Source organism: Onychostoma macrolepis, chromosome 04 (assembly GCF_012432095.1).
Source record: "Onychostoma macrolepis isolate SWU-2019 chromosome 04, ASM1243209v1, whole genome shotgun sequence".
Lineage (NCBI taxonomy): Eukaryota > Metazoa > Chordata > Actinopteri > Cypriniformes > Cyprinidae > Onychostoma > Onychostoma macrolepis.
The window spans coordinates 22,348,133-22,362,871 of record NC_081158.1 but is presented as its reverse complement, the minus strand read 5'-3'; the positions used below and the strand labels follow the sequence as shown (position 1 = coordinate 22,362,871).

General features: G+C 34.6%; 1 protein-coding gene across 1 annotated transcript in view; it reads right to left on the bottom strand.

Moving 5' to 3' along the window:
• Window positions 1-14,739, bottom strand: part of cacna2d1a (calcium channel, voltage-dependent, alpha 2/delta subunit 1a) — an 88,117-nt gene that overhangs the window by 47,161 nt on the left and 26,217 nt on the right. The window lies entirely within an intron of this gene.

Genomic DNA, 14,739 nt, shown 5'->3' with positions numbered 1-14,739 from the left:
GCAGCAAACCATTCTCTCAAAGCTGGCCACTCAATCGGCAGAAACGACCTGATCGTTAAGTTCTTGAAAGGTGCACGGGGGCTGAATCCTCCTCGCCCACAGACTGTGCTATCTTGGGACTTGTCTATAGCCCTGCGGGCACCCCTTTGAGCCGCTCACTTCGGCTGGCTTGCACCCCTTAAAACAGCTTAAAACAGCCCTCCTCCTTGCCTTTAACGTCGGTTAAGCGAGTGGGTGACTTGCAAGCACTGTCAACCAGTGCTTCGTGTCTTGAGTTTGGGCCTAACGACTGTAAGGTCGTTCTTAAACCAAGACATGGTTATGTTCCTAAATTGCTCTCAACTCCATTCAGAGCATGAGAGACATTCAGACTCCATTGGACACGTTCCCCATACACAACATGAAGTGAATGTTCGAAAGGGAACTCTCCCATACACAACGCTCGTTCCCTTATCTCAGGGAACCGGGATTACGTCAGTAACCGGAGCATTTTTCAGGTTTCTTTGATGAACAAAAACTTAAAAAAAACAAAACACTTATTTGAAATAGAAATCTTGTGTAACATTATAAATGTCTTTACTGTCACTTTTGATTTTAAATTGTAAAAATATTTCAAAATTTTTACTGCATTTTAATATATATGTGTATATATACATATAATATAAATATTTGTAGATGTTACATATAAAATATTATACAGTGCTGCTTAAAGGTTTGTGAACCCTTTAGAATTTTCTTTATTTCTGCATAAATATGACCCAAAACATCATCAGATTTTCATATAAGTCCTGAAAGTAGGCAAAGAGAACCCAATCAAACAAGTTTCTTTGGTCATTTATTTATTGAGAAAAATGAGAAATTTATTGAGAAAAATGAGAAATTTATTGAGAAAAATGATCCAGTGTTACATATCTGTGCGTTGCAAAAATATGTGAATCTCTTGGATTAGCAGTTAATTTAAAGGTGAAATTAGAGTCCATCTGTGCAGAGGTGTTTTCAGTCAATGCAATGAAATGGCTGCCCGGGTGTTTGTTCACGGTGTGTGTGTGTTCACTGCTGTGTGTGTGCACTTTGGATGGGTTAAATGCAGAGCACAAATTCAGAGTATGGGTAACCATACTTGGCCACATGTAACGTCACTTTCACTTTGTCACTTTCACTTTCAAATGTCAGCACGTGACCTGTTTTATTCAAAGAACAGGTATCTATCATGTTTGTGGAAGTGAATCATGTCCCGAACAAATGAGATTACTGAGGACCTCGGAAAAAGAGTTGATTTTGCTCATGAGGCTAGAAAAGGTTACAAAACCATCTTTGGACTCAAATCCACAGTCAGACAGATTGTGTACAAATGGAGGAAATTCAAGACCACTGTTACCTTCCCGAGAAGTGGTCGACCAGCAAAGATCACTCCAAAGCAGAACGTGTAACACTGATCAACCATGGTGTGCATAGCAGAGTAGCAAGAAGAAAGCCACTGTTCTCCAAAAAGAAAATTGCTTGCTAAAGATCATGTGGACAAGCCAGAGGACTATTGGAGAAAGGTTTAATGGATGTTTGAAACCAAAATAGAACTTATTGGTTTAAATGAGAAGTTATTATGTTTGGAGAAAAGAACACACTGCATTCCATCTTAAGAATCTTATCCCATCTGTGAAACATGGTGGTGGTAGTATCATGGCTTGGGCCTGTTTTGCTGCATCTTGGCCAGGACAGCCTGCCATCATTGATGGCACAATGAATCCTGAATTATACCAGCAAATTCTAAAGGAAAACGTCAGGACATCTGTTTAAGAACAGAGTCTCAAGAGAACGTGGGTCATGCAGCAAGACAACAACCCCAAGCACACAAGTCATTCTACCAAAGAATGGTTAAAGAAGAACAAAGTTAATGAGTCAAAGTCCAGACCTTAATCCAATTAAAATGTTATGGAAGGACCTAAGCAAGCAGTTCATAGGAGGAAACCCACCAACATCACAGAGTTTAAGTGGTTCTGCACTAAGGAATGGGCTAAAACTCCTACATGTTATTGTGCAGGACTGATCAGCATTTACAAGAAACTTTACCTTCAATTACTGCAGCAAAAGCTGCACCAGATACTGAAAGCAAAGATTCACATACTTTTGGAACGCACAGATATGTAACACTGGATCATTTTTCTCAACAAATAAATGACAAAGAAAATATTTTTCTCTCACTTGTTTGATATATACAGTATATATATATATATATATATATATATATATATACACATAATTCTAAATGAGTAAAACTCTTAGCAAATTTTATTTTATTTTATTTCTATTCTATTAATTTTTTTTACAAAAAAAAACAACTCAAAATGTCAGCGTTTAAAGAAAACCCCAAGTTTCCCTTTGCTAATTACAATTTGCCATTGTTGTCCCATTCATGTAACCTTCGTAAGATCTTTCTCACATGACTTGAAGGCAGCAATAAAACATTTAAAACATCAGCTTGATATCACCACTGCCAGAATAAATGACATCAGAAGAGCATACATGCCACTAAAGCTAATTAAATCCAACATAAGCACATCTTGCATAATGGTGAAATGGCTTTGAAGGTTTTTTATGCTGTAGGGACATAGTGGAATTTCAGAGTTTTGTGATGTTAATCCACACTAAAGATCCACCGGAGTCTCCCCATTATAATAAGACTAAAAATACAGTTTTTTTTTTAATCACTCGATCCTCCAGGGGAAATGAACAAATAAGTGTAACGCATGGCTAGATGATGAAACCTCTCCACCCACTTCAGACATCCCATAATAACATTGACCCAAGGGTCTACGCACTCTGATGAGCTGTTGCCATAACAACCCCAGTGGCGTGGTCACATTAGGACTAGGGTGTGTGTTTGTCTTAGTGCCGGCTCCTACTGTCACACAATCCAGGGAGGATTTCCTTTGGCCCTCCGGGTTATCCATAAGTATAAATTGTCTCTCTTTTGGATTATTTGATTTTTTTTTAAATAAACTAAACCTAAACTTCATCGATTGATTGATTGATTGATTCATTCATTCATTCATTCATTCATTTCTTGTGACCCTTTGGGTTATCCATAAGTATAAGGCGTCTCTCTTTTGGATTATTTGATTTTTATTTTTTTCCATTAACTAAACATAACTAAACCTAAACTTCATTCATTCATTCATTTCCTTTGGCCCTCTGGGTTATCCATAAATATAAGTTGTATCTCTTTTGGATTATTATTATTTATTTTTTTAAATAAACAAAACCTAACTAAACCTAAACTTTATTGATTGATGATTGATTGATTGATTGATTGGTTGGTTGATCAATTCATTCATTCTTTCATTCATTTCCTATGGCCCACTGTGTTATCCATTAACTATAAAGTGCCTCTCTTTTGGATTATTTGAAGTATTATTTTTAATAAAACGTTTTTTTTTTTCATGTTTTTTTTTTTTTCCTTTTGGATTGTTTTGTAATGAACTAAGCATTTATGTATGTATGTATGTATGTATGTATGTATGTATGTATTTATTTATTTAAATCTAACCTCAATATTTAAAAAAAAGTATTTCAAAGTAAAACATATAAACTGACATCATATTTCATTATGTAGACCCTTTACATTTTCGAATGATATTACTCTTATCTGTTCAACCCAGAATCAAGTTTTTAAAGTTCTTTTCACTGTTATCAACATTTTTTACTGAACGCACCAGCGTGTTCACTGACCTCAGAGGGTTAAATTTCTCCCATCAACAATTATTTTTATTGAAGAACATACAGTTATTAAACCTATGCTATTATGTTTCTGTCAATTAAAAAGCCGAAACAAGCTACTTTTTCACCAGTACTGCACACCGAAAACAGTAAGACCTCCCTCTGACATACAGTATATGTGCATATAATCCATCTCCCAATCCCCGCTTATCAATCCAGTACATAATTACACTCTCTTCTCACTGTTTTTGGAACTAAAAGTTATTATTATTAATAATATTTACAGTAATTCACCTAAGCACAGTGTAAGGTTAAAGGTCAGACCTGTATCAGCCATAATGAGGCTAACAACACAATAATAAGGGAAATCCCAGGCGACTGTCCTACTAATGTATGCAGAGCAGCACAAGAGATAACATCTTTAACAGCACTTTTTGAGCACCGCACACACTCACATTATGCATTAGTAGCTAATTAGTCAGTCTTGTACAGCAGCTCTCAGGTACAAACACCTGATGTGCAGAGCATCACTGTACATGCTGAGAACACAAACATCTGCTGCTCCTGACTATCTAGCCTTTAATTCCCAGAATACTTAGCAAAAAAACAAGAAGACATAAAAAAAATCTATAGGGAATCAACAAAGGACTAATGCACACACACATATGTTCACACATGAACAAAACTGGGTTTGTACATTCCCTCTGGCTAGCATAATTACATGACTAATTACAGCGATAATTAAATAATATATATGTAGATTCTGCTTTGATGAGGGAATTTTAACATTAAAGAAAAGTAAAACTCTATTCAGAACTTCCAGTTCATTCATTTTCCGTGGATTAAAGAAAACTACCAGGCTTATGTGTCTCTGTAACAGCCCGACATTCACCATTAAATAAACCACATTTTGTTGGGCCTTGACAAGCTCTTCAAAAGTCAGCCAATTACCCTTTGAATCCTGCCACAGTGTTGAGGGATGATGGAAGAAATGGCGTGAAATGCTGCAGGGTGGATTTGTCATGTCTCCCTGCTGTTGTGAATGTGTGTCATTTAGCTCAGTTAGTTTAACAGGATCTGACTTCTCTTTTTGTCTCTTTTTTGTTAATTGTTTTCTTGTTTCAACAGCTGCTAAATATAATGTATACAGTATTCTCTGTAACAATTGCATTATAATATAAAATTAAAATTAAATAAGTACTAAAAAGAACACTACAAAAGCATAATAAAATATTAAACAGCACATCTGTTTTCATTATTAATAATGTTACTTATTCACCAAATCAGCAGATTGATTTGTGAAAAACCATGTGTCACAGGAATAAATTACATTTTAAAATATAATCAAATAGAAAACAGTTATTTTAAATTATAATATTTGATTCGATTTTTTTTAATGTACTTCTGTGTTTTTTTTTTTTTTTACATTTTAAAAATCTTACTGACCTTAAACTAGAGTATACTGTATATAAAACACCATCTTAAACAAGAAGAGGACAAAAAAAAATCAGTTCTTGCTGTGGTACAGTAAGTAGTTGTTACACTTTTTACACCAGTGAATATTTCATTTGTTTTTTTTGTTTTTTTACCTTTTCTGGTTTAAGATGGATGCATAAAAAACATACATGTAAAACATACATAAAACATAAAACAATTCATGAAATAGCAAAATGTAAAAGATATCACAAATACTGATCAGCAAATATTGTAATTAATACAATGTATACAATAACAACACGTGACAACTTGCCCAAACCTAAAAAATACCCTTGTCCTGAATAAGTACTATTCATATACTATGGTATTTTTTACCAGACTCCAAGGCATTTCAAAATACCATGGTAGTACCATAGTAAGTGCTCAAAAGTTTGTGTTCAACATTTATAAACATTTTTGTCACAATGAACAGTGAAGATAAGATATGATTACAAATGGTCAAGGAATTAAAATAAACAGTCACAGCATTGAAACTACAAATATCTGCTTTTCCTTAAATAAATATGTCAATTTTATCCTACAATCGTAATGCCTTCCCTGCTTGGACCTGTAACAAGTAACATGACTGCCAGCCAAATCAAAATGAGATGAATAGGGTCAAATTATTTGCTTAGTAAATGAAAATGTGAAGCTGAAGTCTTTCTTACAGTTGCTGGAAAGCATCCATATGTTAACCCTTCGAATGTGACTTAACAACATGGAAAGCATAAACCTCTGAAGTTCTCTAAAGATTCTCTAGTAGACATCAGTTCTCTGGCTACAAACACAAGCACGTGGAAATTTGTTTGTGGTAATCGAGGCATTTTCACACCTCTCAGAACAGAGTAAACACAGATTATGAATAAGAAACTATGATCCCTATAATGCTCATCGTGTTCGGCCTGGCAAAGACTGATGGGAGCTGGAGCCATGTTAGCTTGTGGCAGCGTAAACTGTACTGGCTTGCCAGAGTGCAACAGGAGCCATTTTGGCTCAAGGTGGGTAGAGTGCGATGCTTATTGGGGATCCACCACCTGTCACTGTTCCAAGCACAACGTGACGAAACTGGTGTCCAGCACTACACTTCAACATACTGAAGACCAGCCTGAGGCCGAGGGAGCTGATCCACACCACCACAACGTGCTTTAAAACAGATGGCTCTGTGTATATGTGTGTGGATCAAGTTTCTTGTTTTACCAAACATCACCACTGGGATAGCAAAACCTGAAAATACCTACAGTACGTTGTTAGAACACTGACAAAACAAAACAAAACAAAACAAAGCAAAGCAAAACAAAGCAAAGCAAAGCAAAGCAAAGCAAAGCAAAGCAAAACAAAACAAAACGACAAAAAACGAAACAAAACAAAATCAAAGCAAAAAATAAATAAATAAATACATAAAATAAAATAAAGTAGGATAGTTTATTGAAAATACCTTAGTACATTCTGTTAAAACTAAACAAAGTTCAATAAAAAAAAATTATAATAATCAAATAAAAATACAAATAAAATAATTTAAAAACAAAAAAGATTTAATAACAAACAAAACAAAAAAAAGCTCAAATTTAACAAATGCTAACAAATTTGTGAGGGTACTACAGTAATATTTTATACACATACGTTTTGAAACAGTACAACCAAGACAAATATTGATGGCATTTCGTCTATCACTCCATCCATCTTTTAAAAGAGCATTTCTGCCATTGGCTCATTAACTGAAAGTGATTACACTAATGTTGCTGGGCAGCAATAAGATTGAATGAAGATCAAATAGAGAATTTGCTCTTTTGCTTCTGTGAAAAAGGTCCCAGTGATCTCATGTGTATCTACAGATTCAGAACATTTCTCAACATTAATGCAAACTTTGCTCCAATTCACCAAATCTGAAATTAAACGTCAAGGATTTCAACATGCATTCTAGCATTTCTTCCAACACCAAAACATTTAGGCTAAAATCTCCATATTCATTGTATAACTCTATACACTTAATCTCATTTGTGTACAGTATATCTATCTGAACCTCAACAACTGGACATCCATCAGCCTCTCTCCTCTCAAGCGCACTAAAAACATCAGTGAATCAACTGTAAGATTACCCAAGCTCGTAACATCCCATTAAATTTCCCAGTACAGGGTGTTTAAACAGAAGTGAAAATATCTTCCGGTACAGTCCCACTGTGGGTGGACAGTACTGTAATTATGCAGCTTGGCATTGCTTGAGATGAGACTTTAACTACTGCCAGCTCTCACACTAGTGCTTCATTACGTCTCATATTAGGTTGATGGAGTTTGCAGGAAGTTAGCGTGAGCCTTCTATCATTTGTTTCTTGTAACATTTGTTGTTTGGAGACAGGCGGTATGGCTAAGTTTAGCAATGACTGTATGGAGCAAGGGTACTGTAGAAACCAAGCATAATGTACGATTGTAATGTGTAATGTTTTGTCAGTGACCACTATGCTTTATAGCTCAGGATATTTATAACACAAAGCCTGCTATGAACATCAAGACAAACAAGGTCTCTCTCCTATTTTCTGAGCTGTTTTGAAAGTCACAGTCATTTACGCTGCTCAATTAGTTCGGCTACTTGACATGTGGTACCTGTGACAGCCGTTTGTCCTCTGAGAAGCACTGGACGCTTATGGGTATTGTAATCTGACGTCATACCCTTCCTCCGTCCTTCAAGTCCTCACTCTTCCCCATTACAATGAGTGACTAATTCAGTACATTTCCCAAGGTGCAGTTCTCCTTCCTACAATCTAATCAGTCAGTCTAGACTTTCATAGAAATTGAGTAAGACTACAAGCAGTGTTGGAATGGAAAAATAGATTACATTAGATGCTTCATGATTTGCAAATAAAAAACTGCAAGGCTATACAATATATATTTATACATTTCATATAAACTACTGGTATATATAATGTACAACTATACAAGATAAAAGAAAACAAACAAACCATTTCAATTATATCTTAACAATTTTTTTTATTATAATAATTTTTTTCTTTATCTCGTATAGTTTTACACAATACATGTCACGGTGCACACAGCAGGGAGGAACGAGGAACACGCAGACGAGGAGATACTTCAAAATAATAGTCTTTAATGATGACATCAGGACAGGGCAGGGCAGGACAGGGCAGGGCAAGACAAGACAAGACAAGGTTAACACAGACAGGAACACCGGGGAATAACGAGTAGACCAGACGAAAACTAACTAAACAGGCAGGAACTAAATACACATGACAATCACTGATAATTACTAAAACACAGCTGGACAAGACTTAATTAATAATCACACTTAACAAGGACAGGAACATGACCAAATAAGGAAACAAGAGGCGGGAACACATGACACACAGGACAGAGGACTGACAATAAATAATAGATCAAGAAAACTAATTAAAATAATAATAAAAGTAATTTAGTAACATTTTAACATTTTGAAATATATATATATATATAAATTGTATATATATACACACACACAAATAATTTTGATATATTTTTCATTATTACTATTATTATTTATTTTTACAATAATAATTGATTATTTATTTTTGTTATCTTGTATAGTTTTACAAGTACAAGTATAATATACAAATACAAAACTTTTTTATTTTATATATCTACCTGGACTCATGGCATAAACGTACCTGGGGGCACTTTTTAGCGAGACGCGAAGTACATACACATCACTGCAGTTTCCAAAAGAAATGAACACTAGAGGCAGTAAAACTCAGACGTCTTTTATTCCTTTTCACACAAATTTACAGAGTTTCGATTAATAAAGCGTAATTTTCGCACAATTACTTGAAGAATATGATGTTATGACTTCAAAACAATATTAATATGCTGGGAGATTTGAAAACTGATGCTTTTGAACATTAGCATCACACATATCCAGCTTCATATCTATGGGTTTTCATAGAGGGTAGGTTTGTTCGATAGCTCACGGAGAACGGAGACGTAGCTACTTAAGAGGTGAGGAGCTCCGGTTCGAATCCCGTGTAACTACGGTTCGACAAATCAGTTCAAATCTGCATATAAGGAAGTTCAAATAGCATGGTTGCATCAACAAATGCGTTTTTATATCAGTTTTGTATTTGTCAAATATTGGGTAGGTTTAGGGTTGGGTTTGGTGTAGGGCATATTTCCAACACGATAGAGCATTAACCTTTAGCAACAGTCCCCGGATATTTGAATTCTGAACCGCCGCAATACGTACCTGAAGCAACGTAATAAAAACACAGCAATACGTACCTATATCAACATAATAAAAATGTGCTGGGGTTTACGTATTGAACCCATGTTTTAGCGCCACTCAGTGGACATTTCTCTTTCAAACTGCGGTGAAACGTGCAGTAAGGTACGTAAAAACAGTCTTGCTAAAAAGTGCCCCCAGGTAGCCTACGTTTATGCCATGAGACCAGGTTGATATACAGTATATACTATATATATATACACACACACACACACACACATATATAAATATATTTAAATTATATATTTTTCCCCATTACTATTATTATAATTATAACATATGAACTATTTTAGTATTATTTATTTTTGTATTTGTGTATACAAAAACATAACATACAAGTATACAAAAACATAACTTTTTAAAAAATTATATAAATATTTAAAAAGTATTACTAGTTTTACATAATATACAATATAATATTATACACACACACACACACACATATAGCCTATACATACATACATACATACATATATATATATATATATATATATACTCTGTATGTATTGTAGCCTTTGTATTCTTGTGGGACCAGTTAACTATTGCTGCCCTTTCCCCTTAATCAAGAGAAACAGAAAGTAAAAAAAGAATAATTTATTGTTTAAACAAGAAGAAAGAGTAGGAAGTAGGTTAACAAGCAACTGTACTGGAGTGAACTGTACATCATTGAAACCCTACAAAACAACTCAGTGCTGTTTACTGATGTTATCCTGAAGCTCCTTGGCCCTTCACTGCACATCATCAACAGAAAGACTGATAGGATAAGAAACGAGTGTGGAGAGGAGAGGGAATGGGCTCCTACAGATAAATTTGGTGTACAGTACTGGCCCATGAGATTCTGCAATCTAGTTTCCAGAAGCTCTAATGATATTTAGCTGTCTAAGAATCAGCGCATAGAGCGGTGGAACTGGCTGCTGCTGTTTTATCTGCCATATCAAAGAGAGAGCAAACAAACACCCTTCCTTTCCATCTGTTCTTTCCCTTTTGATGGATGCAAGTGGCTCTCTCTCTTTTTCTGTCCTGCTTTTCATTTTTCTTCCTTTTGATGCAGCATTTAGCAGTTGGGCTCTCAGATCACTGTGAAAGCACCTCTTTCTTTCTAAAAAGGGATGCAGATACTTTGAATTACCATACACAAACACACTGGATCTGTTCCAAAACCTTAAGCTGCCCACCTAGACAGAACTTTAAGGCATCATATACACTGACATAAAGGAGGTGCTGAGTAAAATACACTATCTTTATGTAATAATTAAAGTACAGTATAAAATATCAAAAAAAAAAAAAAAGATCAAACTAAAAATGATTATTCTCAAATCTTGTGCTTTTTATGCTTAGTGAAGTTTTGTGGGTTTATCTCAGCAATAACATCAAACTCCACTGGAAAGCAGTGTAAACTGATTCTCTCATGCGTTATCTGTGTGTAGTTCCTGCCTATATGTGGACTGTTCTAAATGAGTCACTAGGAGCTTCCATTTCAGTTTGGTTATGTAAGAAGTAGAGAACGAGGTAAACTAATTAGGTTTTAGTTACTGCATTTAGTTTCATCTGCATATGACACTTTTCATGAATTGGGTACAAAACAGACTAGGCAGCTCTTAAAATTGCATTAATTTAATTTTTAAGCTTCATTTCATACACTGTAAAAAAAAGACTTTTCAAAGTTGAAAATAAAACAAAGATTACTGGAGGTTTTTTTTTTTTGTTACTTGCAGTTTCTTTGTAATTATTTACAAAATTTATTTAGTAGTGATCCTGAGTAAAAACTGTTTCAAAAAAAGCACTACGCCATTATTTTTTCTTTCATTGTAATGGGCATTGAAAGAAGGTACTTTAAAAAAAAAAAAAGTCCTCAAGAGAACAAAATAAATATTTTATTAGGTGTTAATGATATGTGTTTATTAGTTTATATTATATTTTAAACGAGGTTGCAATATTTGTAATCTTGTAACCAAAACTTGAGACATGTCTAAATATAGTTTAAAACCACATTATTTGTTATTGTCTAGAAATAAACATCAAAATAAAATAGATTCGAATTTACAGAAATTAACTAAATAAATGAAAACAAATACACAAATAAAATAAATAAAACAGGGATGCTGATTTGCAATTACTGATAAACCTATATTTCCCATAAAATAAAGATTTTTTTTTCTTATAATACCTTGGGTGACAAGGTTGAAAGCTTGAGGTCAACAAATGAAGTCCAAAACGACTATTATAAGGCCAACATTACAAAGTTTTTGGAGCCATGGTGTGCTGACTTTATTTGTTTTTTTGTACTACTCTGTGTTATTTATTTTATATATTTTTATATATATTTTATATGTTTTATAAGCATTATTTCATGAATAAGAATTTATATATACATATATTATATATATATATATATATATATATATACATACACAGTTTTTATTATTATTATTATTATTATTATTATTATTATTATTCATGAAAGAATGCTTAAAAAATGTTCCAAAGTCTTTGTTCCAAAGAAATAAATTATATTTTATTATAATTCTACTCTACAAATAAAATAAAATAAGTCCAACACAACTATTGTAAGGTCAAAATATACAGACATTTGATGATAGGTCCATTTATAATATTACATACTCTTTAAATTAGTTGAAATTCATTGGTGTATAGCAAGGTCAGCACACTCTCAGAAATAAAGGTACAAAAGCTGTCACTGGGGTGGTACCTTTTCAAAAGGGACACTTTTGTACCTATTAGGTTCAAATATGTACACTTTAAGTACTAATATGTACCTTTAAGGTACTAAAATGGACCCTATAGGTACAAACATGTACCTTTTCAAAAGGTACCGCCCCAGTGACAGCTTTTGTACCTTTATTTCTGAGAGTGCAGGATAAAAAAGCGATGTCCAGAAAACAGCTGGAGAGTGAGAGAGCTTGAAGAAACAGAGATTGACAAGGAAAGGTTCATGTTTGTAAGCTGAATTGCTGTAATTGGAATAAAGTCGAGAGAGGGGGGGTGGGGGGGCATGAGTGAGACATATTTGCTGTTTACGTGATTTGATTGACGTTTAGGATAACACAGTCTCCATCAGCAGCCAGCACCTTCAGTTTCCTGTTAGACAACACAGCATCCCAACCGCACGTCAAGCAACCTCCGTTAACTCGCATCGACCGCGCAGACAGCTGCTGATGGATGGCTCCAAATTAAAGACTCCCACTGATCAACTTAACTGAGCTGCCAATCAATCAATCAGTCTAATCCAACCACAGCGGCCCACAGTCACGTTTGGCCTCCAGATCAGTCAGGCCCCATCCAGCAGATATTGATTAGAACAAGACATGATCTGTGGCCATCCTGTGCCTGAGGGGTCACTCAGGAAAGAACAACAGGAACGTGAACAGAATTACATGATCGGCAAGATATGCTTATCATCATAATGACAGCTGGATTCCTGTTATGGAATAAGAGTTCTTGAGAAAAAGCAGTTCCTTTGATAAGATGTTTCTTGGTAGATGAGTTTGGAGATAATGTGATTCAGCCAAGCACCGCCCACTTTAGATGCAGGTTAATCTGAGCTGGTGCCACAATTACTTACTGACTATATACTGTACATAAAGCAAATCAGAAATAAGTCAAGTTGTGTGTGCTGACTGTCAAGAGAAGGGTGAGATGATACCTGATAAACATGTCTAGATGTGCTCTTACAACTGTCCTTGGCAAAAGCTTCACACCCTGTTATGCTGCTTATTTGAGAATGAGCAACTCCATAAATAATGTTCCTGAGCTGTAGGACTTAAAGGATAAATGCCTGCTAAAAGAATGCAAATGAATTGCTAAGATTACTGTCCCGTCTGTATATTTTTGTACTCTTTAGCTTTCAGCTGTGCTATAGAGACGGAAAATGTCGCATGTCTGATTTATTTTAGCATGTAAGGCCACTAATCAGTGTGTTAATGTAGCCAAAACACATTTCTGGTCTTATTCTGAACCTTTCAGTCACCGTATTTGGACCACAAAAGACCACAAAATATTAAATATATAATATATTATATATATAATTTTTTTAAAATTCCTATTCATCAAACAATCCTGAAAAAAGTTATTACTATAAATAAATTAATTAATAAATTAATTTAACAAACAATTAGAAAATATTAAAATTATATATTCATATTAATATAAAATAAAATATGAATAATAATATTCATGAAAATAATTAGTTTTCTTAGAATTAAATGTTACATGTACTGAAAATTCAGTTTTGCCATCAGGAATAAATTACATTTTAAAACAGCTATTGTAATAAAACTATAAAGTCAATATACTCAACAACAAAAAGTAAACATTTTAAACAAGTACGCTTCGGTGCTTAACAATAAAATTGAATTAGCTGCATTTAATTGCATTTTCTTCTTGATTCACTAGAGATGCCAAACCCAATGTACTTGTGAATCTTCTAATTATAGGCAGAATGCGGAAGAAACTCCAATGAGTCACTGAAATCTTTTTTGTTCTGAATGTGATAAAGAGAGCAAAGAACACAAGAAAACCTGTGTTTGCGCTGGTGGACGGCAGAGGGAAAACACTGGATAGAGACTACTTTAAATGGGGTGACGTGAGGACAGCAACCAGTTTGGGCATTGTAACTGGAGGTAGAGACAATCTGCCAAAAATACACACACACAAATGGACAGAGAAGCAAAGAGCCAAGCTGTCCTCACACCACAGCCAGCTATTACAGATCCAATGACCTAAGAGCCGTTATTTCCATCATATGAGGCACACCAGTGCTTCCATATCCATTAAAACAAGAGCACTTAATTCAGACCAATTAAACATGACAGACGAGAGCCAGCAGAGGAAAAAAAGGAAAGAGACAGTAAGAGAGAGAGAGAGAGAAAGAGAGAGTGAAAGGTCAATACTTTCATTCAGTCATCAGAGTGAGCTGTCAGTGATGTGTTTAATGCTGACCAATAAAAGCAGCTCCACACAGTCTGCCATATACGTCACCTGCACTTCAGGGGCAAGAGTTAAACATTTATAACACTGACTGAGCCTGCTTAAGCACACACAACATGCAATATTTCTCCATTATCTTGGAAAATGAGCCTGTATAATGATATATAATGATTTCTATTCATACATTACTGGAAAATGCTTTTGAAACATATCTTTTAGGGCACACAGCGTACAGTTTATCAAGAAAGAAAATCAAAAGGACAGAGTGTATCGACAAACTAATTAACTTTCAGCTTCAAGCAGCCCTGCCAACATTCTGGACCCGGTTTTATCAGAGCTAG